Source organism: Aethalodelphis obliquidens, unplaced genomic scaffold (genome assembly GCF_003676395.1).
Source record: "Aethalodelphis obliquidens isolate GAN/ISIS:26980383/991018 unplaced genomic scaffold, ASM367639v1 scaffold33, whole genome shotgun sequence".
Taxonomy (NCBI): Eukaryota; Metazoa; Chordata; class Mammalia; order Artiodactyla; family Delphinidae; genus Aethalodelphis; species Aethalodelphis obliquidens.
Window position 1 is genome coordinate 5,126,391 of NW_020837977.1, and position 23,427 is coordinate 5,149,817.

The 23,427-nt window shown below is 39.6% G+C and overlaps 1 protein-coding gene across 2 annotated transcripts in view; it reads right to left on the reverse strand.

Annotated features, from left to right (window-relative positions):
* The window catches only part of KCNB2 (potassium voltage-gated channel subfamily B member 2), a 397,058-nt gene that overhangs the window by 369,282 nt on the left and 4,349 nt on the right, over window positions 1-23,427 (reverse strand). The window lies entirely within an intron of this gene.

Sequence of the window (23,427 nt, forward strand, 5' to 3'; positions counted from 1 at the left end):
CAATAACACCTTTCCCAAGGATGCTGGGAGCCCTTGAAGACAAAGACAATCTTCTCTGTTATATCTTTATCACTGAGCACAGTGCTTATATATTGTGAGGGTCCGATAAATGTTAAATAGTCAGTTCTTTAATTGTTTTCCACGAGACAGCTGACAAGAGATCTCGTGGGGATAATGTATATGGCCAGAAAAATGCATAAATGGAGTCATTTGGATCACCTGACTAAAATGCATCTATGTTTACGTTATGTGTATATATGTTTGTGTGTACATAAGATATGTCAGAATGTGTGTGTGTGTTTATATTCTTTGACCCACAGCTCTTTTCTCCTGTGTACTAATTCTTTAAAACATGACTGCTCTACTGTTCCCTCTTATTGATCTATTCTTCTGATCTGCAGCAGTAAGCATCTTCTTATTTGATCTTCCCCTATAATGTTTTTGCAGAAAACCATGGTGCTTCAAGCAATTCATCCCAAATACCGCTTTCAATGTAAAACACCATGTTTCACACAGTCAATGGCTTATACCAAAGGGAAAAGCTTTTAGATTTAAGAGGTCCTTATAATTAGAATTCTCTTTTAAGATACACACCAATTTTGGCATGTCTTTGGTTTCTCTGCTCCTGTAAGTTAAATTTATTTCTCCACCTGGAAGCCAAGTATTCTCTCAAATGAAAATAAGTCAAATTTATGAAAAAAATGTAGCTGGACTATGTAAGAAGTATTTCAAATACGGCTAAGAAATATACTTGAAATGGGAGTTTTTTCAACTACATAGTTACAGAGATATTTAAAGCATATATATACACACTCTCATTGCAGATGATAAAAATGACTATTTTTACAATAAAGGAGAAATACAATAATTTGGGCAAGTATCAAATTCTCTAAGCCCCAATTTCTTAATCTACAAAATGAGGATAATAGTATCTACTTTATAGGCAGTGTTATGACAATTAAATGAGATAGTTTATGTGAAGGGCTCAGTACAGGGAGGTATATCTGAATAGAATAAGAAAACTCACATTCCTCCTTTAAGTGTAGCTTCCAATCAACTGCACAACAGCTATGATTAAAAGCTATACTGATGTCTAGTCAATAAATGCTAGCATTTAAATTTTTTTCCCTTATACATATGTTCAGTCCCCTCTAATGGATTTTAAGCCTATAAGGTCAGGAATCATTGGTCCCAGTTTTTCTCTACCGAGCACTGTACTTACATATAGTGGGTAATAGCATGTAACTTTGATGCCACTGATGCCCACGTCGAAATTTTGTATTCAGATGGCAATGGACCACACACACACACACACGTATACACACACCCCACATACAGCATGCAAGAGAGGGCACAGTAATACTATTAGGATCGGGCAAAAAAACTGAAAATATTAGAGATGGGCAATTCGAGTGGTGAATCTGAATGTCTGTTCTCCAGCAAATTACTTGGTTTTAGGTGCAATGATATCTCAGCCATCCATATAGATTATGTGAACGGCCCATATGAATAATAAGCAGGAAGTTAATCCATTTTTAATTTGGCTACACATAAACATACAATGAATTCACTCTTTGTAGAATATCATGACTTACTAATGTGAAGAAGCGAGATGGTCTTTGAGCTGATTATGGTATCATATAAGAGGCTTTCCAGAAAGACTGAGAGCAAACTCCAGTGCAGTACAAACATCTCATGTTTACGGTCAAGGGCTTACTGTGACTTCCTTTCTTGTAAAAGCCATTACTAAAAGCATAAATGCTCTGTCATAGTTACCAGTAGGTCACCATTTATTTCAAATAATTTCACACTCATGATCTGCAGTGAATTCCCCTTTTTGAAGAATATGTGTCTCAAGTGAAGAGAGGTCATAAGACTTAAATTTCAAAGTATCTTCTTCACTAATCAAGAACTTTCTATTATAAGAAATTCAGTGTTGATTACAAACCTCACAATAAAAGACAGCCTGAAATTCAACGCCCTCTCTTCAAAGCAGGGGTAGAGAAATTTATCATGAGTGAACGTAACCTGTTGATTTTATTTTCTTAAAGACTTAAAGATGATCTGCTCTGATTATTGTTACTGAGATTAAAAATTTTTTATTCTCCCTGGGCAGAATATTCTGCTTGTGACCTGGTGAAGAGTAGAGACTCAAAGGTGTAAGTTCTCGAGCAGTTGAAGAGCTGTAACTAGTGTTCAGAGTTAATCAGCCTTTCAGAATAGTCATAGTACACAAGTGGTCACAATTGTAAGCCTGTAATTCAGGTCAAGCCCTGCTCAGCAGTGCCTTAGAAACGCGCTGAGCCTTTCTGTCTACCTGCCCACCCGTCCGCCCACCCTTCTTCCTGCTCTCTCTTCCTCTGTATTTTTTCTCTCTCATTTTCCCATCTCTATTTCTCCACCCCCAACTTATCTCTCTTCGGTTTCTCTCCCTCTCTTCCTATCCCGTTCCCTAGATCTTTCTATCCTCATGGCCTCTTAACCAACCACAAAACCAAACTCTTATCTTTTCAAACTTGTACATACTTTGTGAAGTTTTCTACATCCTTAATAAGAAAACCTCCTGAGCTGAAAATACCATGTTTCTCTCCAGAAGAAGCAAAAAACATCTAAACCAAGTTGCTTTTCACGGGAGGTTGTATGAGATTGCAAAAGGGGTTCTGCTGGGCTTCCCTGGTGGCGCAACGGTTGAGAGTCCGCCTGCCAATGCAGGAGATGTGGGTTCGTGCCCCGGTCCGGGAAGATCCCACATGCCGCGGAGCGGCTGGGCCCGTGAGCCATGGCCGCTGAGCCTGCGCTCCGCAACGGGAGAGGCCACAACAGTGAGAGGCCCACGTACCGCAAAAAAAAAAAAAAAAAAAGGGGTCCTGCTCTCAGGCTCACGACCCCTGGGTCTAGTTGGGCTGCCCTCCTGCATCCCCCTCACCTTTCTGGTTGGACTTTCAGTTTCTTCATGCATCAAACCATGGCATTTCCATGCCTACAATTCTTTCATTTCCTATGACACTTGGTTAATTTTTTCCCTCTCGCTATGATTCTGTGGCCATTGCCACCCTTCCTCTCCAATCACCATCCTAACTTTAGATAGAAATAAACATAACATAGTGCCTCAGATCCATGAAGACATTTTTTCATGTCTAGTTTCTTAAGAAAAGGTGGTTTTCATATTTCATTTCAAGAGTCCTTTAATATTTATGAGGGCTTGAAACAGACTGCATTCAGAACATCATAAAAGTTTCATTCATTTTATTTAGTGTTTTTAACTTTCCATTTTTAATCTGTTCTTTTCTGCCATGTTAATTTTATTTCTAGCAATGAATCTGTCCGTTCACTGTGTCTTGCCACTCTTGAGAGCTTGCAAAATTTTTGTTTTTAATTTTACTAATTAAAGTGGATATGATGCTGTTTTCTCACGTTTAGTTTTATAAGTGAAATGCTGTCTACCATAATAATTTTATCCCATGAGAATCAATCATGTAATTCAATTTAGTGTATAAGTTTAATATAAAATGTAATAATTCCATGTTTAAACTATGGAGATGTTATACAACTGTGTAGAATTTATATACACAAAGAGATATAAGCTGAACACACATTTTTATGTCAAGGTCAGAATCTCAGTGAATTTTTTCTTTGGGCTGTTTGCTGGTTTATTTCCCCTTGTTCAATCAATTCGAAGTCAAGCTTGCAACAGTCAGTCGACCAGTTGCAAATGTACTAAACATCCCTTCATCAGTCTGTTAGAGAAAAAAAGCGACTCTTGAAACAATAAACAACATTCTCATTTTGCACAGCTGCACCAGGCTCCACCAGCAGCATGGAATTATGCTGCTACCCGTTCAGGGCTCAACCTGACAAAACACAACTTTCTGATCATGGCATCATTATTACTGCTTGAGACTCCAGGTCTGAGGCAGGGGAGTTGTGGGGGGGAGGGATTTTTTTTTTTTTTACTGTAGTCTCAAAAATACTACCATATGTCATATACTTGATACTTCCTTAGTGTAGCAAGGCAGGATAAGTCCCATGTGTGATTCTGTGAAGATGAAAAGCAAATCTTTCTAAAGACCTAAGTGATGTTTACCATTTCCTTTCTGTGTTGCTGGTACGAGCTGAGCACACACTTGCAAACAAGCAGCTCCTAGACCTTTAAGTCTAAATCACTCTATGTACAGCTCTAAGGCATTTTCGTATATTTTTATGTATGGTATTAAGTAGTAAATGCATGTTTTTGGAACAGCTATGTCTGTTTCAGAGAGTCGCAAAGATTATTTGCAGTAGCTATCTGCAGAGAAAGGCGCCAGAATGGTTAGCTGAAATGTAATCAGTGCTTAAAAAAAATCACTACTCACTCAATTTTAAAAAGCACCTCCAGAATTTACTAAAGAAAAAGAATAAGTTTATAACTAGTGAAAAACAAATCAGATTTATTTTAAAGTAAGGTCCTGGAAATCTTCAGCTATCCTAAGAAATTCAACAAACCTACTGAAGTACTTTAGAACTTGGGCAGAAATACTAATGAATTTATACTGTTGATTGTTTTTTAATATGTCAAGTTCTAGTAATAACCGAAACACTATCCTTGTCCTCAGAAAAGTGGAAGCAGCATTTCTTTCCTTCAATGAAAGGCTGCTAATATCAATAGGTTCCTCAATTTTAGCATAACTATTTACTCCTTAGTTTAAAAAAAAATCCAGGACTTTTATCCTTGGTATACCCGATGCTTTTTTTAGATACACTCAAACAAAATCCTAAAAGCTTTGCTTTCAGTGGTCAAAGGAAGCACTGTGTTGCAGTATGAAGGAGAAAAGACAAGTAATAAGTAGAATATGTAATATGAGCATCTTTCCATATCATCAATGTCTCCAACTGACCAAATTTATAAACCATTTTATTTAGACACATAATATGAATTTTCTTCACCAGAAGACAGAATTATTTAAAGAATTAGCTCCTATATATACATTTGCTATAATTAGAGAGTAAAACACTAGGTTTGCCTTTAGAAAAATGGCCTTTTATAAGACACAGCTCATGAAAAATCCTTCTCTATGCTGAAAAATATAATACTAATGTTATAGTGCATCTTAGACCTTTTATAAACTACAAGGTATAGTTGTGGCTTGAAATTTTCAGTCTGTTTCAAAACCCACCAAAAAAGGCTCAGACTTCATATGAGCATTCAGCCATTCAGCTGGTGGAAGATTTTCTATTATGACAGTAAAAGTGCCCTTTATGTTGGGGCCCAAGACATGTTCTTTTAAATGTCTCCTTTTGCAGAAGTTTTCCCAGAGTCACAGCGGAGTGGAGGGGATAAATAAAGATGAAAGGCGATGAGAAAAATAAAAAAGGCAACAGAGAAACTATTGGCGCCACTGAAAGGAATGGGAAATGAGGCTGGGCCACCCTGTAATATCCTGATAAAAGAAATCACAAACTTCAGTCGCTACCTGCGGTTCCCTGTGAATGATACAACCTTCTATTTGGGTGACTGACTTCAATTTCATATTCCATCTCGGTGTGTGACATAAGTCAGATTTAGCCTCTATGAAACCAAGTAAAAAAAAATGTTCATGAAGCTTGGATAGGATTTGAACCTTTTTTTTAAGGTTTCTTCCAATAAAATTAAATTTTAGATCATGCAATGGTTGGTCTGGAATGTTTAGCAGTAAGATTCTTGCCAAGAGATGTTTCTCAATGGGGCTCTGTTTCATAGTAAAAATACACTTTTCAACTACATTCCGGTCCCTTACTTCTCCACAACCAAACACACTGTAGGCAACGGAGCTTTTATTAAAAGCTCCAATACTGAGTCAGATTTGAGGTTAGTTTCTATGACTTAAACGTATACCGTGCTTTAGATACCCCCATGTTTGGAGACAGGAATCACAGTATGTGGCAGAAGAGAGCTTGGATATGATCTGGTCCAGTTTCCCTATTTACAGCTTTCAAAACTGAGATCCAACAAGGCCACGTGACTTGGCTGACCTCTCTGGTAGTTGCTGAACTTGGACCAGAACCCAGATCTGCAGATGCCTATGTAAGTCTCTTTCCATTACACCCCAGCTCATTATTCTTTGCTTTTCACCTTCTAGTGGAAGTTTTAAAAAGCTTTTCTTTCTTTGTCTACACCCATGTCAAAACACTGGACTCAAACGACACTAAGTTGAGGCATGTTATCTCCTATACATAGCTTGTTTCTTTAGAGGGTGATGACCGCAGTCAGGCAACTAGACTGTTCTCTTCTGAAGACAGATGCGCTTCACAGAATCGTTCTTCCCTTGCCTTTGCTTCCCTAGGGCCGGTGTTTAGGAGAACTACCTCCTCCGGCTCTGGACCCCTGCAGTCGGTTCTGCACGCTGCAGCCCAAACAGTGGTAGATCCGGGCCATCTCTAGTAGAACACGCTTCCACGCTTCTAGTCTCAGGATAGACACAGAACAATACAAAGACTGCAAGGTCTGTCCTCTACTTATCTCTGCGGTTCAGTACCTTCCTCCCTCTCCCTGTGTCTCTGTTCTAACTTTTGCTTTCATTTCTTTACACGTGCCATTCGCCTTCTGCGACAGGGAATTTGCACATCTTCTATTTTCTCCCCCCGTCCCCTTCAGATATTAACTCAAGGATCACATCTTAGTCAATACCACCTGACTTCCTTGAATATACAGTCATCCTCCTATTTTAAGAACTTATATATAATCAGATACCTTTACCTGGACCACTGGTCACAACAGGAGTTTTAAGTTTGCTGGGATGAGTATTTTGATTATTTGATTAATATCTATCCTCTCCACTAAACCAAGTTCCTTGTGGGCAGGATCAAGTCAGATTTGATTTATCATTGTATCCCAGGTGCCTGGCATACAGCAGACACATAATAAATATCACGTGAATGAAAAAGTCACTAATCATTTTATTTAACATTTATTTAACAATCATTTTCCTCTCCTTCCAGCTACCTCACATTACCTGCCACTCCCCAAACCCAACATGACTTTCATGTACGAAAAGCTCTTTTCCAAATTCTCCATCTGATAAACTCTTACTCGTTATTCAAGGTCAAGAACAAATATCTTGTTCAGGGAGAATTCATCTCTTCTGCCACGCTGGGTTAAAAGTTTGCTCTGTTTTAATGCTTTTCTCATTGTATCGCAACTATTCACTTAGAATTCTTTCTTATTCATTCATTTAGCAAATATTTATGAGCCTTTACTCTGCTTGAGGTGACACCATGGAACTTATATTCTAGTGGAGGTAGGTAAACATGCTACAGACAAACATACACAAGCAGCTAACTACAAAGCTGATAAAAGCTGCGAGAGAGAAGAAGGTGGTACCATGTGAGCTTTAAGTGAAAATACCTTCTTGGCTGTGAGCTCTTAGAAGTGATAAACATCTCTCATCCACATCTGTATCTTTGGGATGCAAGTGCTTACCAAATGTTTGTGGACTACCCGAAAGAATGAATGAATGAGTGACTAATGAATTTCAAAGCACTACTATCCTTTTTCTTGGCCACATGTTCTGGCTAACATCATCCAACGTCAGTTGATTATGGTGATTTCCAATTTGTTTAGACATTCTGCCGGCCCTTATTTGCTTATTTTAATAAGGCCTGGGCTCAAAATACGAGCTAGATTTTCTGGAGCTACGTAAGGAACAAGTGATAAACAAGTTAAGACTCTCTAATAATCACTGCTGCCCCAGAGTGGAATTTGCTTCCTCCAGGCACTCCTGGGCCTGGTAATATTCAGGCAGACACCAGGTGACCGCCTGCTCTACTGAGAAATGGACAAGACTGTCTCCAAGGCACCTTCTATCTCTGAAATTTCCTGGTTCTATGAGATTTCTGTGTGACCTCAACTCATCTACATATTCCACCGGATAGATAAAGAACAAGAAAAAAGTTCACTCTGGTCAATTTCTTAAGTTTAAAATTGGACAAAAGTGAATTTTCAATTCCTCAGCGTATACTCACTCCTAGGTAAAGTATTTGAGCCAGAAAAGCCATTATGATAGAACTGCTACTAATAAAAGGACAAAGAAAAGAAAAGAAAGTATCAAAGTTAAGAGTCTAAACTTTTTTCAAAAGATGAGCTTATACCCTTCAATGATGAGGTTTTCTCTTTCTAAGTGATATAAAATATTGTCATGTGAAGACTGTAAGAAGGGGGCAAAGGTTAATCAAAGGAATGAGCCTACAGTAATGGAAATACAAGCAGAGCAGTATTTGGATTGGGAAAATAACTTAAGGTGAAAGGCAGAAACTTTCCCGATGTATTCAAACCACAATGTATAGGTGACCTTATCTTTAGACTCAGAGCAGACGACTGCGCAAACTCACCTTAGGACCCTCAGTGTAGCCACATCCATTGGTACCCTTCCCTCTTTTCCTGACTGTGCATATTCAAAATGATGTGTTCTAGATTCCAGCATGAAAAAAACCCCCAATTTCTAACGAATCAATGGTATCCTTCATTAATGGATCTGATTTAAAAAACGAGAACGTGTCACAAGTAATTTGCTTGATTTTTTTTCCCCCTGTGCATTAAGTAGAAAAGGGAAGAGGTTCACTGAACTATAAACATCCATCTCCATATCCCTTATGAATAATGTTTTCCATCTGCCCTTGTCATCAGTGAGGATCACTAAACAGCATTTATTAAGCGTCCATCTGTGTGTGGCACTTTATAAATATTCCTCCCCATGCCCCTGCCCACTTTCCCAATCTACCATGTGTCTCTGTTGTAGGAAATGCTAGGGAGCTACAAGGATAATAAATAATTAATGGTAAGAATGTTAAGGCAGATGGACGAGATGACCTACTAGCATCTATGAATCTTACGATGTTAAATTTACTGCTAATAATATAATTTAGCACAAATTGATAAGAAAATATCAAAGCATTTGATGACAAAAAAATCAGCGCATCATATTCCGCCAATGATTTCTAAAATAAAAATGTGAAAATTAGGGACTACAGATGGACTGACGGAAGCCCTGAGTTCATGTGACTTGTACCAGATGATACAGTCTTCAAATAAATAATGTGAAAAACAGTGTGGAAAAATCATAAAAATTATGGTTGCAACAGTATAATAGGGAAAGGGACCTGAGCCAAGGGTGAATATATTCAGAAATAAGGGCAAGCCATTGTTTTCACTGAAAGCAGCAGTGTGGTTAACGATGGTGAAATTATGGATTTCCCCCCCTTTTTCATTCTTCTTTAATGTTATTCTATTCTTTTTTTCTTAAAGAAAAAAAACGAATTATATTGGTTTTAGTGATGGTGATATTCAAAACATTCTTTTGCACCTTTGCAAGCATCATGTAGTCAGGATTATAATAAAAGAGAAAGTCAGTGTAAAACAGCAATAGCTATGGGTTTCAGATTTGCCATTTGGATTTTGTTTCAGCTTAAGATCAAAATGTCCATAAGTAGAAATTGTATTTCCTAGAAGGTAGGGATATTCTTGGACTTGTAGCTGAAGGACAGCCAAAGTTATGATCTCATTTGCTTTGTGACTTTGGTTAATAATTATCATTTTTATCACTTTCCACATATTGAGTGATTATTATATGCAGCCACTGTACTTATTCCGCTTAATTCTCATAATAAGAATTCTCATTAATTGTCAATCACCTTGGGTTGGGTATTATCATCTTTGATTTACAGATAAAGAAATTGAGGTTCAGAAAGGTAAGTGCCTTGCTCAAGATGACATAACCAGTACGTGCTCATTCCAGGATACCAGTCCAGCAATACCTTAACTCAAAGCCCATGTTCTTAACCTTCTAAGACCCTGGGGATTTTCCTTGAATGGCATGATTCTGGATGCCTTAGAACGATAAATAAATAGAAATATGAGACCAATATTGAGCAATCTTTTTAGCATGATAGAGAAGGAAAGAATGAAATAACTTTTCAAATAATTCCTGTAACACTGTGTCTATCCCTTGGCCTAGACAGGTGGCATGTATAAAATATATTAAATGGAATAATTTTCTTTTGGATAGAGATGGCAACTGTTTCTGCAGTTCTAAACTTTCAAAACTAAACATAAATTTTAGTGTGTGGCTTTCAAAAGTAATGCTATTAGTCATAGTATTTGAGATCTACAGTCAAGATAGATGCTTTAAAAATATTTTTAAAATGTTAAACATATAAAATTCAGTCTTTGGAAGGGCAACACTGGTAGGTTTTAATGATCTTCCCAGGGCCCATCCACATCAGGATGAGAAGCCAAGTCTCTTGTTCCTGAATCCATATTCTTTCCACTAGACCTTGCTACCTCAGGGCTTCAGAAATAAATATAAAATTAGAATGATGGAAGAGAAAAAATGTGAAGCAGGAGCCATCTAGCTATTTCACACCCAGTTAAACCTATAAATACTGATGAGTTGAACCTAATTATTAATGATTCCTGACTACAACATAAATCTATAATTTCTACTATTCCAATAATGGTCGGAATGGAAAGAGATCGTAAGCTGTAAATAACACATACTGACTTAGATCCATGATTCCTTTCTCATTACCTTCCTTCCTTCCAAAACAATGTGTTACTTGGCTATTGGTATATATTGAGTGCAGGGGGTACAAAACTGGGTAAAGGCACCCTCGCTCTCAAGGAACCCATAGGATTACTGCAACGAATATTACAGAAAATTTTGGATTTGTGCTTTTAGCATGTGTTGTGTAGGCTCAGGTAGTACTGTGTACTTAAATATTTATTTGACACCTAATTAAAACTTCCTACCTGATTTAAACATACTGAGGTAAAGGGAGAGAGAGGTAATGATGAAGATGTCTGAATTCATGGGGCTTTGTGGAATACAATCTTCATTTATGGTATGGGAGCTATAGCCTTAGCCACCATTTGGAATATTGAAGGCTCTTTGAGGTCTTAAATAAATTCATGAATTTGATGAATTATTTAATTAATTCATTATTTACTTCATTCATTCATTCAACAATATTTACTGAGCATCTATTACATCTGTTCCAAATGCCATAAAATGCCCCAAACCCTTACTCTAATGTTCTACTTTAGCTTCATATATATATATGATTACAAACTATGTTTATTATGCTGGAAACCAAGTATTTTGCTGGGCCTGAATGAAACCAAAAGTCAAGTTAAAGAAGTAGCCTTTTAGGAGCTTCTAAGCTTTCTATGTGCACTCTTTCTATAAAGCCTAATGAAAATGCTCTCCTTAGAATGAGAAAAGACTAGGATTCCAAATTTAAAATGACATTTATCTCAAAAGTAAATTAATATTTAATGATAGTCTGATTAATAATTGTGATTTTATGAACTGGAGACATTTAGCATGAAAGCCCCTAGACACATTTGTTCTATGCAGACTAGGGAAAAGGGCTAAAGATGGACCATCTCTTTTCAGATGTTACTTTACTGTTATGTTTCAGAATTTTTCCTTCTACACACCACTTTCTCATCCTGGTATTAGCTTACTGGAAAGCTTTTCTTTTGTGGAAAGCAGAATAAGAATTCAAGAGCTCCAGTCCCATGAGGACTTTCAAAGGATTAAGAGCAACTATAATGTTATCCAGGTGATACCTGTGAAAAGCAAATATACAGTACAATGCTTCACCTTACTTTTTTTACACATTAAATACTGAAATTATTATATCTGATGAATCTCCAAAATTGTATTAATTGGCCTGTCAAGAGCTATCATCATTTCCAATTTTTTTTTTCCCCACGAACTGAACTGTTCTTTGGCTGGTTTTTGTTAATGATCTGAACTGATAAAACGGCTTTTGTAAATAGCCACAAAAGAAAAGAAATCAATATGTGAAATAAAAGGAACTTGCTAAAAGACACAGTGCCGTGTCTGTCATTTTAGAAAGAAAATAAGAACAGAGGAAGGAGAAACAGAGAAAAGGGGAGGGAACAAAAACAGAAAAACAAATCCGAGATGGGAAAAGTGGGTGTGAGAAAGCATTTAAGGTCACATTACACTGATACTTACAAAGATAAAGTTCTACCTTTGTATAACATTTTACATTTTGTACAGTTCACACGGAGAAAGAAATGCCTTCGTTAAAGAACAATTCCTATGGCTAGAAACAAGACACAGGACATTTCAAATCTCTTTGCTAGGAGGTACAGGGAGATCCTCATCCCAGTCAAAATAGGCACTGGACTCCAGACATGTTAATATATGGTTAACTGGAGGCCAACACTGGTTGTAAATGGATATTTCTAGAATTTAAACCATCCTGCTTTTGAAACTTAGAGTTCCCTAACTTAGAGTTCCCAGGCCTGCACTGCCTCATATGGTAGCCACCAGCCAGAGATGGCTATTTAAATTTAAATTTAGAATATAATTTCTCAGTCTTACAAGTCAATTTCAAGGGTTCAATAGCTTATGTGGCTAGCGCCTACCATATTGGAGAGTACAGATATAGAACATTTCCATCCCTGCATCAAGTTCTATTGGAAATCACTGGTCTAGCCAGCCTTCTCATGAAGTCATGAAGCTGAGTATGTACTGAAATAGGGATGAGAGACAAATTCTACTGGAAGCACTATGTTCTGCCTTGTGTGGATCTCATTCCACCGTCTCCATTCTTAGCCGTGGTAGCCCCTGGACCTCCACTTACAAACTCTTCTCCATCCCAGATTCTAGGACCATCTGGCTCTCGTCAAGAAGAATGTGAAGCCTGTGTAAGTGCAAAATAGTGCAGGGCCGTGGCTTGGCGGTCCCGTTACCAGGCAGACTTGCTCTGTTCCTCCTCTGCTCAACCCTGGCCAGCAGGTCTTGGTTAATTGTGCTCTTGGTGCTGTTCTGTGACCTAGAACCTGACACAGGTCCTGGCTCCATCCATCATTTGTTGATCCATCATTGGATCAACAAAGAAACAATGATTATCAGCCATGTGCCTGGAGTTGCAGAGATGTGATGGATAAAGCAGTGAAGGAGAAGGACAGTCCCTGCCTTTACTGAGTTGACATCATTCTCACACAGGAAAATGACACCTGGCAAGTAATTACCCACAATTTAAAATGAGAATTGGGGTAAGTGCTTCAAAGGAGAAAACAGTGCTAGGAAAGAGAAGAATGAAGAGACCTGTCCCATTCTGGGAGCCCGAGAAGACTTCTTAGAGCAAGTGACTTCTGACCTGAGATGAGAGACACAGGTAAGAGTTAAGAAAGTGGGAGAAAGCGTCCCTAACAACTACGTGTTAGTTGTTAGCAGGCCTCACGGCAGGTAATCCCAGGCACCTAAGGTGAACTAAAAGAAAGCCAGAAATTGTAGCAGCAAACGAGGGGCGAGTGGGCCTGAGATGACGCTGGCGGGCAGGGGCCAGGCTGACCAGAGCCTGTTATAAACAACAGCTTTACACTAGTGATGCTTTGGAAAATGAAGGAGAAATATGGTAACCCCCAAATTAAAGATTTAGGCCTTTATCCTAAGAGAAGTGGGAAATCGTTTAAGGGTTTTAGGTAGATCAGTGATGTGATCAGATTTGCCTTTTATCAAAAAAGCAAAGGGCAGGAGTTCCCTGGTGGCTCAGTAGCTAAGAATCCGCCTGCCAATGCAGGGGACACGGGTTCAAGCCCTGGTCCAGGAAGATCCTACATGCCGCGGAGCAACTAAGCCCATGCACCACAACAACTGAGCCTGTGCTCTAGAGCCCATGAGCCACAACGACTGAGCCCACGTGACACAACTACTGAAGCCCGCATGCCTAGAGCCCGTGCTCCGGAATAAGAGAAGCCACCGCAATGAGAAGCCCGCGCACTGAAAGGAAGAGTAGCCCCCTCTCGCCTCACGCAGCAAAGAAGACCCAACGCAGCCAAAAATAAATAAAAAGTAAAATTTTTAAAAAATCACTAAAAAAAAAAAAAAAAGCAAAGGGCAAATGGATTAAGAGGCCAGAAGAGAAGCTAAGAGTCTGCGTAGTAAGCTTTAGTGGAAGTTGAGACAGAGGTGTTGGTAGTTTGATGATGGTAGAGGAAAGGGCCCGGTCCACTGTGCCTGAATCCCTGAGTTGATAATGTGACCGTCACGTGGCTTTCCTAACACACACCTAGGCCTAAACTGGTCTGAACCCCGCTAGTTACTTAACATAGACCTCTTCCTCAACTCTAAGTCCCCCCAAACTATAGCATTTGGTACTACGGGGCTGGATCATCTTAACCTTGCCTGCCCCACCTGCCCCTGCCTGTCTAAATCTGCAAATACGCCCTGTTCTCAGACTAGCGCCCCCCCGTTTGGCCAGGACTTGCCCCCGTGCTCCTCCAACCTAACCTCCTGCCTACCTGGACTGCCATCTGCCATCTGTCTCCACTCACTCTAGATGCCACATGTGCCTACCTAGTTGATCTCCTTTTAGGACCAGCCTATCCTGACATTACTAAGTGCTCACTGCTAGAAGATAAAAGGAGAGAGTGGGAAAAGAACCAAATAGCTCGAGTCCTGGAGTCTGCAAGAAATAAACTAGGTGATCAGAAGCAGAGCATAAAAGTATCTCGGGTAACAATGGCGACATAATGGCCCAACTCCCCTGGTTCAGCAAAACCACAGCCTACATGCTGTTCCTCACCCCAGAAGCGCCACCCTCACCCTTTTGTTTTCAGGAGGCTCGCCTCTGCCGATCACCTTTCTTTTCCAAATAGCTCATAAGGAAACACTGATCGTTTGAGCCAGGGCAGACTCACTGTACTTGGCCACTAGAGAGGAAACTGGGGGTTCCTATGGTTGCCTTCAGATAGACTGTAAGCCCAGCAAGGGTAAAGACCAATTTTGTTTAACCTGGTGACCCAGAAGAGTGCTTTACATATGAAAAGTGCTTAATAAATATTTGCTGGGGCTTCCCTGGTGGCACAGTGGTTGAGAGTCCGCCTGCCGATGTAGGGGACGCGGGTTCGTGCCCCGGTCTGGGAGGATCCCACATGCCGTGGAGCAGCCGGGCCCGTGAGCCATGGCCGCTGAGCCTGTGCGTCCGGAGCCTGTGCTCCGCAACGGGAGAGGCCACAACAGTGAGAGGCCCGCGTACCGCAAAAAAAAAAAAAAAAGAAAGAAATTTGCTAAGTGCATATCTTTTAAAACACGGGCTACAACTTCAAGCCAACTGGACTGTGAGAAAGCAACAAGCTCTCTTAGTGAAAGAACTGCTGCTTTGTCTCAGAAAAGAACATCATGGACTTTTCGGCTCTTCCAGGCAAATCCCCTTGTGGACTTACACACCAAGTCCACTGGCACCTTGGGAAAGGATACAGGGAAAATTTTAGATGAAGAGATGTGAGGAAGAGTCTAGAGCAAGAGGAAGGCCTAGCAAATGGCTGGTATCTGGGCCCCAGAGAGAACCGGGCCGGTGAGCAAACCCCCGTGGTAAGAAGTGGTAAATACATTTCTAAGAGCAGTGACATCTAACATTCAATTAGAATTAGTTTCTTGTCTACGGTATAATTACCATCCTTTATCCCAAAGCACTCAGCCAGAGTCTGTAATCTACAAGAGCCTTACACCAGGTATGATTTAGAGAACGAAGGAAAATGTGTGGCAGTCCCAGAAGCCTGGGTCAAAAGCCAAAGACAGGACAGGAGTGAGATGGGGGAGATGCCATCAATAGCGTGGATGAACTAGTGAGTGAATGCAGTTCAAACCCTTTCCCCCTAGTTTATTCTGGAGGAAGATGACGGTAGCAGGGAACAGGTAATTGTCTACCTAAACTTAGGTTTCAATATTGTAAGAAAGAGTTGTCACTGAGACGTTCTGGGGATTCTGGGATGACATTTCCCAGTGCCCCCTGCACCCAGGTGAGCCATCTGACTAGCTGTCATCAGTAGACTATAAGCAGAAGTGTTGTCACATATGAGCCAGGAGGTTTAAGAAGTCGATGTCTTTTCAATGCTCACTGTTGCTCTCTCTCCATTTGACTGTTATGCGGGTGAGAAATAAACATTTATTATGTTTAGCCACTAATAGTTTAGTTCATTACAGCAGCTAGCATCAACCTAACTTATTCTGAAATTAACACCTTGAAGTGGGTGCTGCCTTAACAAAAATCTGATTATGTGCTGTTGGCCACTGCCGAGGAAAAAACGACCAGAGACCGGGAACCCTGTTATGCCCTGGCAAAACTGGGATAACTTAGAGGGCAGGTCTACAGCTCTAGAGCAAATGGTTGGAAAGAGCCAGAATGCTAGTATGTGATGGTTGCCCCTCACCGCCTATATCAAGGTATCCCAAGATAATGGATGAACTCATGAAAGAACTGGCTAGTTTGAGAACAGAAATAAGGGCAAACAGCCAAACTCTAGAAATATAAGACTACAAAGCTGGAACAAGCCCCTGCTTCAGGGACTCTAATGGTGAGGAATGACACTGAAAAAGGCTCTGAATAACAAATGTCCATTAAGACTTCCCAGTTAGAAAAGGGACTCAGCCTTGCAGCAAAGATCTGATTAATGAAGTTACCTAACCACCCAAGCCTATTATTTCAGATGACCCCAAAATAACCACTTGAGACACAGGTGGTTGAGACATGAGTAAAGAAATGAGGGAGGTTCAAGCATTATAAATAGGAAAGAACTTACATGGTAGGCAGTGGTGTAACTGACAGCAAATAGAAAAGAAACCTAGGAAGATTTTGAGGGAATTGTATTGTCAAAGAAACTAGGAGCCTAATTTCTAGCGAGTATAAAACAACCTCGGGGCTTCCCTGGTGGTGCAGTGGTTGAGAACCCGCCTGCCAATGCAGGGGACACAGGTTCAAGCCCTGGTTGGGGAAGATCCCACATGCCTCGCAGCAACTAAGCCTGTACGCCACAACTACTGAGCCTGCACTCTAGAGCCCGCAAGCCACAACTACTGAAGCCCGTGTGCCTAGAGGCTGTGCTCCGCAGCAAGAGAAGCCACCTCAATGAGAAGCCTGCACACCACAACTAAGAGTAGCCCTCGCTCACCGCAACTAGAGAAAGCCCGTGTGCAGCAATGAAGACCCAACACAGCCAAAAATAAACAAACAAACAACCCCAAGGCATCCAGTCTTATACCAGCAAGAAGCTGGCTGGGAAAGTAACATCACTCCCAAGAAGGATATACTTTTCAACATCCATTTTGAATGTGGCCATGGAGAGTAATGGACAAGGAAGAACCTTCCAGAAGGTGACCAGGGCTACAGAGAACAATGAACAAAGGAGTTCTTCCAAGACAGCAAAACCAGAGTCTAATAGAGGAATCCCCCCTACTGCCAGAGGAGGACGACTTTAGCAATGTGTAATGGGATTTCTTTCAAAATACGTGCCAATGACTGCTTTACGCCTCCCATTTTTTTTTTTTTTTTGCGGTACGCGGGCCTCTCACTGTTGTGGCCTCTCCCGTTGCGGAGCACAGGCCCCGGACGCGCAGGCTCAGCGGCCATGGCTCACGGGCCCAGCCGCTCCGCGGCACGTGGGATCCTCCCGGACTGGGGCACGAACCCGCGTCCCCTGCATCGGCAGGCGGACTCTCAACCACTGCGCCACCAGGGAAGCCCGATGCTTCCCATTCTTCCCTCTTCCAAATGGGAATTCTGAATGCAATTATTCTAAACCCGATCCACCATTGCAGAACAGGAGGCCAGTAACCTGCCTTTTAAGTATAAAGGTTTCTGGACAAGGAGGGGCCATATACAGATTTAATTGGGGAGGAGGGGTTTAGCGTTATTACCCACAGAACCTGGACGTTGAAATGGATGCAGCGACCAAGAAGGATTCAGGTAGTCTCCCGGGGCTGAGGTTTTCCTACATGTAGCCACAGAGGCAGAATACGATACAAATAGCTGTTTAGCAAAATCTGTGCTTCCCCTTTCATGGTATAGGAATGTTGCTAGGGAGTTGCTGCCCAGCCAGGGGTTACATATTCCCCTCTATGTATTTAGATAGAGTGATGTGATCATCTCACTGAGAGAATGTGAATGGCAGCAAGGTGTGTCACCTCTTGTGCCTTCTCTGTGCTCATTCTCTTCCACAGCTGCCAGCTAGATGCAAAGAACTCCAAGTCCCTAGTGTAGATGGAAAGAATCTGGGTCCCCAAATCACCACATGGAACACACACAATGGACTCTCATATGAGCCAAAAATAATCTTCTACTCTATCAATTACTGCAAAATGGAGGTTTACTACAGAAGCTCAAGTTACCTTAACTAATGCAATGACCTTTGAAGAAGAAAGAGGCTTCAAGTGTGCCGTGATGGGAGCTGGATGATTGCGAGACACTTTATTTACAACTGTTTGCTACAGGGTATCCAAGCCCTTCTCCACTTCTTCACCGTTCCTCTTAAAGTTAAGTCCTGCGCCCTATCCTACCTGTATTCCTCAGCAGTCTCCCAGCTCGTCTCCCAGGCATCAATCTTCTTTCCTCTTATAGTCCCTCTTCCTCATGCTAGCTCAGAGACCGTCCCCCAGTAAAAGTGGACCACATCACTCTATTTAAAACTGCAGTTGACCTCCGCTGCCTGTCCTACAGGATAAAATCCAAGGGGCTTTGCAAGGCATACAACACCTTTCCCATTTCATCCCCAAGTTCTTCAGTCTTATCTGTCATCACTTCCCTACAACTGCCAACGCTGAGCCCCAATGAACAGCCAGGCCCTTTTTACAACACTGCTTTGCAAATGCTGTTCCCTCTGCCTAGAATGTTATCCATCTGCCTCCTTTGTAGCCTGGAGGCCGCTGACTCATCTCTTAAAAATTAGCTTAGCTGTCACTTCCACTGTGAAGTCTTGTCTGACACTCCCACGTAGAACATAAAACGCTGACAGTTATGATCAGAGCAGTCAGCTTCGCATATGGTACGTACTATTACTTTGTTTCTAGTGCTTAGAAATCTAAGGGGTTGAATTTTGTTGCTGCTTGTTTTGTTTATTATTTAGTCAGCCTCTAAACTTCCCTTCTGACTAAAAACTTAAGAGAAGTCTGATTTTTCAAAATAGCCCAATTATGCATTAGAATTACAGTGGCTTCCTTCTGTAGGAGAATATAGCCATAATCAGTGCTGCTGAATGGGATTAATCCAGTCCTTCTGACAGAGGCTTCTAAAATCGTTAAGTATTTGGAAGGCGAGGCCCAGGAATGCAAGAAACCCTACAACGTGGGTAGAAATTCTGTGTCCTCCATTATTTTTACACTTTCATCAGACACATAAGTAAATGAAAAACTTGCTTATTATTATCTGTGACTAGATTCTAACCTTGTTGTACACAAAATATTTTTACATAGGAATGTTCCAGGAATGTAACTGCCATACTGGGAACTTCACCAGGATTTGCTCACCATTTTGGAAAGTCACATCACCCACTGTAACACTGCTCATGTTAACTGACTCACTAATACAACACACCCACATCTGTTTGCAACTGTAGCTGTCACACTCAATGAACATATTTACTTTGTTCTTATTTCAAAATGCCAAATATACAAAAGTGTCATTGATATTCAGTTGAATATTTTCTCTTAAGTCCAAATTCATGCATTTCAAGTAGCAAGCACCTGACTGCTTTAGGACATCTTTTACTGTAGTATACCTGAGCGTACACATACTGATACACTTGCAATTTTCATAAGCTGCTTTCCTTTTATTTCTTCTTTCTATTACAGATAGGGAATTTATATTGATTTTTGAAATATTACATGTGTAGACAGGTTACACTATCTGTAATATCATTTCAGGAAAGTAAAAGGGATATTACAAAACACTGCTTGAGAAAAAGGGGGCATTGGGTCTGACTGAGTAGAGAATCACAGCTACATGCATCTAGGAATTCAAAGAAATCCTATTTTTTTTTACTCTTGGGATGCTTTTGTTAGGCAACTACTCAGCTGAACTGCCATCCTGCTCCACTGATAGCTTTTAAGGCATTTTGTTATGGTTTATGTGTCTACATGTGTAGGCTGTGAATGTATGATGTCTTATTCGTATTTGTGTCCCCAACACCTCACTTAGGGCTTGACACACAGAAGCAGCTCTGTAGATACCTTAAGGATGAAATAACAAATGAGAATCCTGAGAGGTATGCAGTCCCTGGCTCTCTCCATAGAACTCTGAATCAATTATTCAACATTTTGCCTGTACCAATATTATAAAGCTTTCTTCATTCTGCCTGATGTCAGAGTCAGTTACGTACAAACTCAATTTTCTCTCCTCCTTGTTGGGCCAGGCAGTAATGTGTTCACCTCTGTATCCTGAAAGAACCCTGCATAGAAGCAGCTGTAAATAAGTAATATTTAAGTCAAATTATTCCCCGGGAATATTGCTATACATAATGGCTGTGTTTTTAGTACTAACCGTACTGTACTTCAGGTATATTATCGATTCACAGGGTATTTGTGGATTGGTCTGGACACCGAAGCATCATCTAAAGTACTGTTTCTATAAATGTATTACAAGTTTCAAAAAACCCAAACTTTTAAAATCAACCTTTATACTCCAAGCCAGTTGTAGGTTGAGAGTTGTCTATAATACAATGCAACTGGGCCTATGAGACCTAACATCTGTGAGAGAAATTAAAACGTCAATCAATCATGAGGCAGTATCTAAAGATTGGATTGGATGGCATCCTGCAGGCAATACTTGGCCGGTTTATCTTCCAAATTTAATGATGGTATTTTTTCATATCAACAAAAGCAGTTGATATTTTGAAAGAACTTTACTTTAAATCTTATAAAAACTTTTCTTGATGAAAAACTCAGCTTATGATTTGATTTATGCTTTCATGGTTTTATTATAGTTATTTATCACTTAGTAAAATAAATGCACTCTAGACAATATACTAGAAAGTAAACCTGTTGGGCTTCCCTGGTGGCACAGTGGTTAAGAATCCGCCTGCCAATGCAGGGGACATGGGTTCAAGCCCTGATCCGGGAAGATGCCACATGCCTGGAAGCAACTAAGCCCGTGCGCCACAACTAATGAGCCTGCGCTCTAGAGCCCGCGAGACACAACTGCTGAGCCCACGTTCCACAACTACTGAAGCCCGCACGCCGAGAGCCCGTGCTCCGCAACAAGAGATGCCACCACAATGAGAAGCCCGTGCACCATAACAAAGAGTAGCCCACGCTCGCCACAACTAGAGAAAGCCCAAAAATAAATTAATTAATTAATTTAAAAAAAATTATAAATAAATAAAATAAATAAATTTAAAAAAATTTAAACAAATAAAGTAAACCTGTTAAGTGACTATATTCCAATTTCCAATATATTGGGGGTACATTTTACAGAAGAAAAAGTGGGGACAGGGGTAAAAGAAGATTATATTGTAAAACGAATAACTTCCTCTCAATATATGAATATTTAATTCTAAAAAATAAATTTAAAATATTTATAATACTATACTTTATTCAAAATAATTCACATTTTTAAAAAAAAAACTGAAACTGAATATAAAATAAACTACCATTAGAAATTGTCCAGTCAGATCATGTGCCTTGCCCAGTGTTAGTCTCTGGTCACTGTAAAGGCAGTACTTCCTAATGTTCTAGCATTCTGATAAAATTCCACCCATCTTTTAAAAATCAGCCTCTAAACTACCTTCTTATTTCAAATTCATAATGAAAGTTTGGGGGGTTTCTCCTATTTAAAATGAAGTCCCTATTTTTGGTCTTTTCCAAGCATTCTCTGTCATAATAACTATGGTAACCCTTAATGGGAGGATATAGCTCCAAATAAATCTAGGAGCTGAAAACATCATTTCTCATTCTGCCGGAGATCATACTTCTTAATGTTTAATATCATAGTGGTTAAGTGAAGCCAGAATGCCTGGGTTCAAGCTTGAATGTATCATTTACTTCCTATGTGACTTTAGACAAGAAAAGTCTCTGTAATTTAACTTTTATGTCTATATAACAGAGTATTAGTGATAGCTGCCTCATAGGGTGGTTGTCAGAATGAAAATATTTAGCATTTTTAAAACACTAAAAAGTGGCTGGCTCAACTATGTGTTACAATAATAATAATGAAAATAAATTTATTTTATTGACATAAATAAAATAAATGTTATAATAATAAAGCTTTAATTTAATTTAAATTTTAAAAAATTTTAGTAAAGGTTATTATTATTATTGTTGTCTTCTAATAATTCCCCAATGCCTAGACTGTGACAAATTTTCATGAATCTGCCTTAATTAATTTATTTATTAAGTACGAAATTGTGAAATGCACATATGTATGCAAGAGATCCCTGATTTTGAACCATATACACAATTCTTCAATTAGTTATTCAAGTTTTACTCTCTATACTGTAAAAATCCTTGGGGGGCAAGGACTATGTCTTCTATCTCTTTTGTGTTTGCTACATTCTAATCAAGCACTCCTCTTCTTATACATAATGAGTATTAAATGAATTAATGAATAAGTTAGTGAGTGGATACATGGCATTAAATCAGCACAGACAGGTACAATTCAACCTACAGGAACAGGCACTTTTCCCTTAAAGATAATACAGTAGGATTTGGCTTACACAGGCCAAGGAGCACCAAGCCTTACACACTTGACCTTCTGCCAGACAACCTGGAGTTTTGGTGAAGAGTTGGTGGGAATACATATTTTAGAAGCTCAGGGAGGAAATAAGCAATGAACAAGAATGGACTACAGATCCAAAGTACAAAGATACTTGTAGTATATGACTAAAAATCTGAAGGCTGTGCTGCTTTATAAGGTTTATTTTATCACTTCGGGAGTAACAAGGCTATAAACTCTTACCTTAAAAAATATCACCTATAATGCATGTGCACTCTCCACTCCTCTGAAGCCCTTATGAAAATAATAGGCATCAGAGTTTTTTGTAAAATCCACTTGACAAATATAAGCAAACTTCAAGTAATATCACATTCTGAAGTAAATGGAAAGTCTTAACCTTATATATTTACCTTAAAATGTTCATGAGGAGATGTCCTATCAACTTTAATGATGCTTCTTATGATGCTTCTTAGGAATTAGTCTCTCTAAGGGATAGCAAATTTCAAGGAACTAATTACTTCCTTATAATTTATCAAGAAAAAATACATTAGATCAGAATGAAATTATCTTGTAGATTTCCGATTTTTACCAGAAATTTGGTTTACTTTCATAACACACACATATATGTATACATACACATATGTATATATGTGTATGTTTATAATAATAATGCTTTAATTTTTAAACATTTTAATAAAAGTTATTATTACTGTCTTCTAATAATTCCTCAATGCCTAGACTGTGACAAATTTTCATGATCCTTTTCCTGAATCTGCCTTAATTAATTATGTGTCTATATATACTTAATATGTACATACATACACATACACCAGTCTCTCTTTGAACACCATTTCAAAATGCCAGATATAAATTCAAGAAAAAAAATGTTCAATGCGTAAAGAATAGCTTCCACAGACACGCAGGTAGGTATGCAAGAAACCTGGACAGATATGC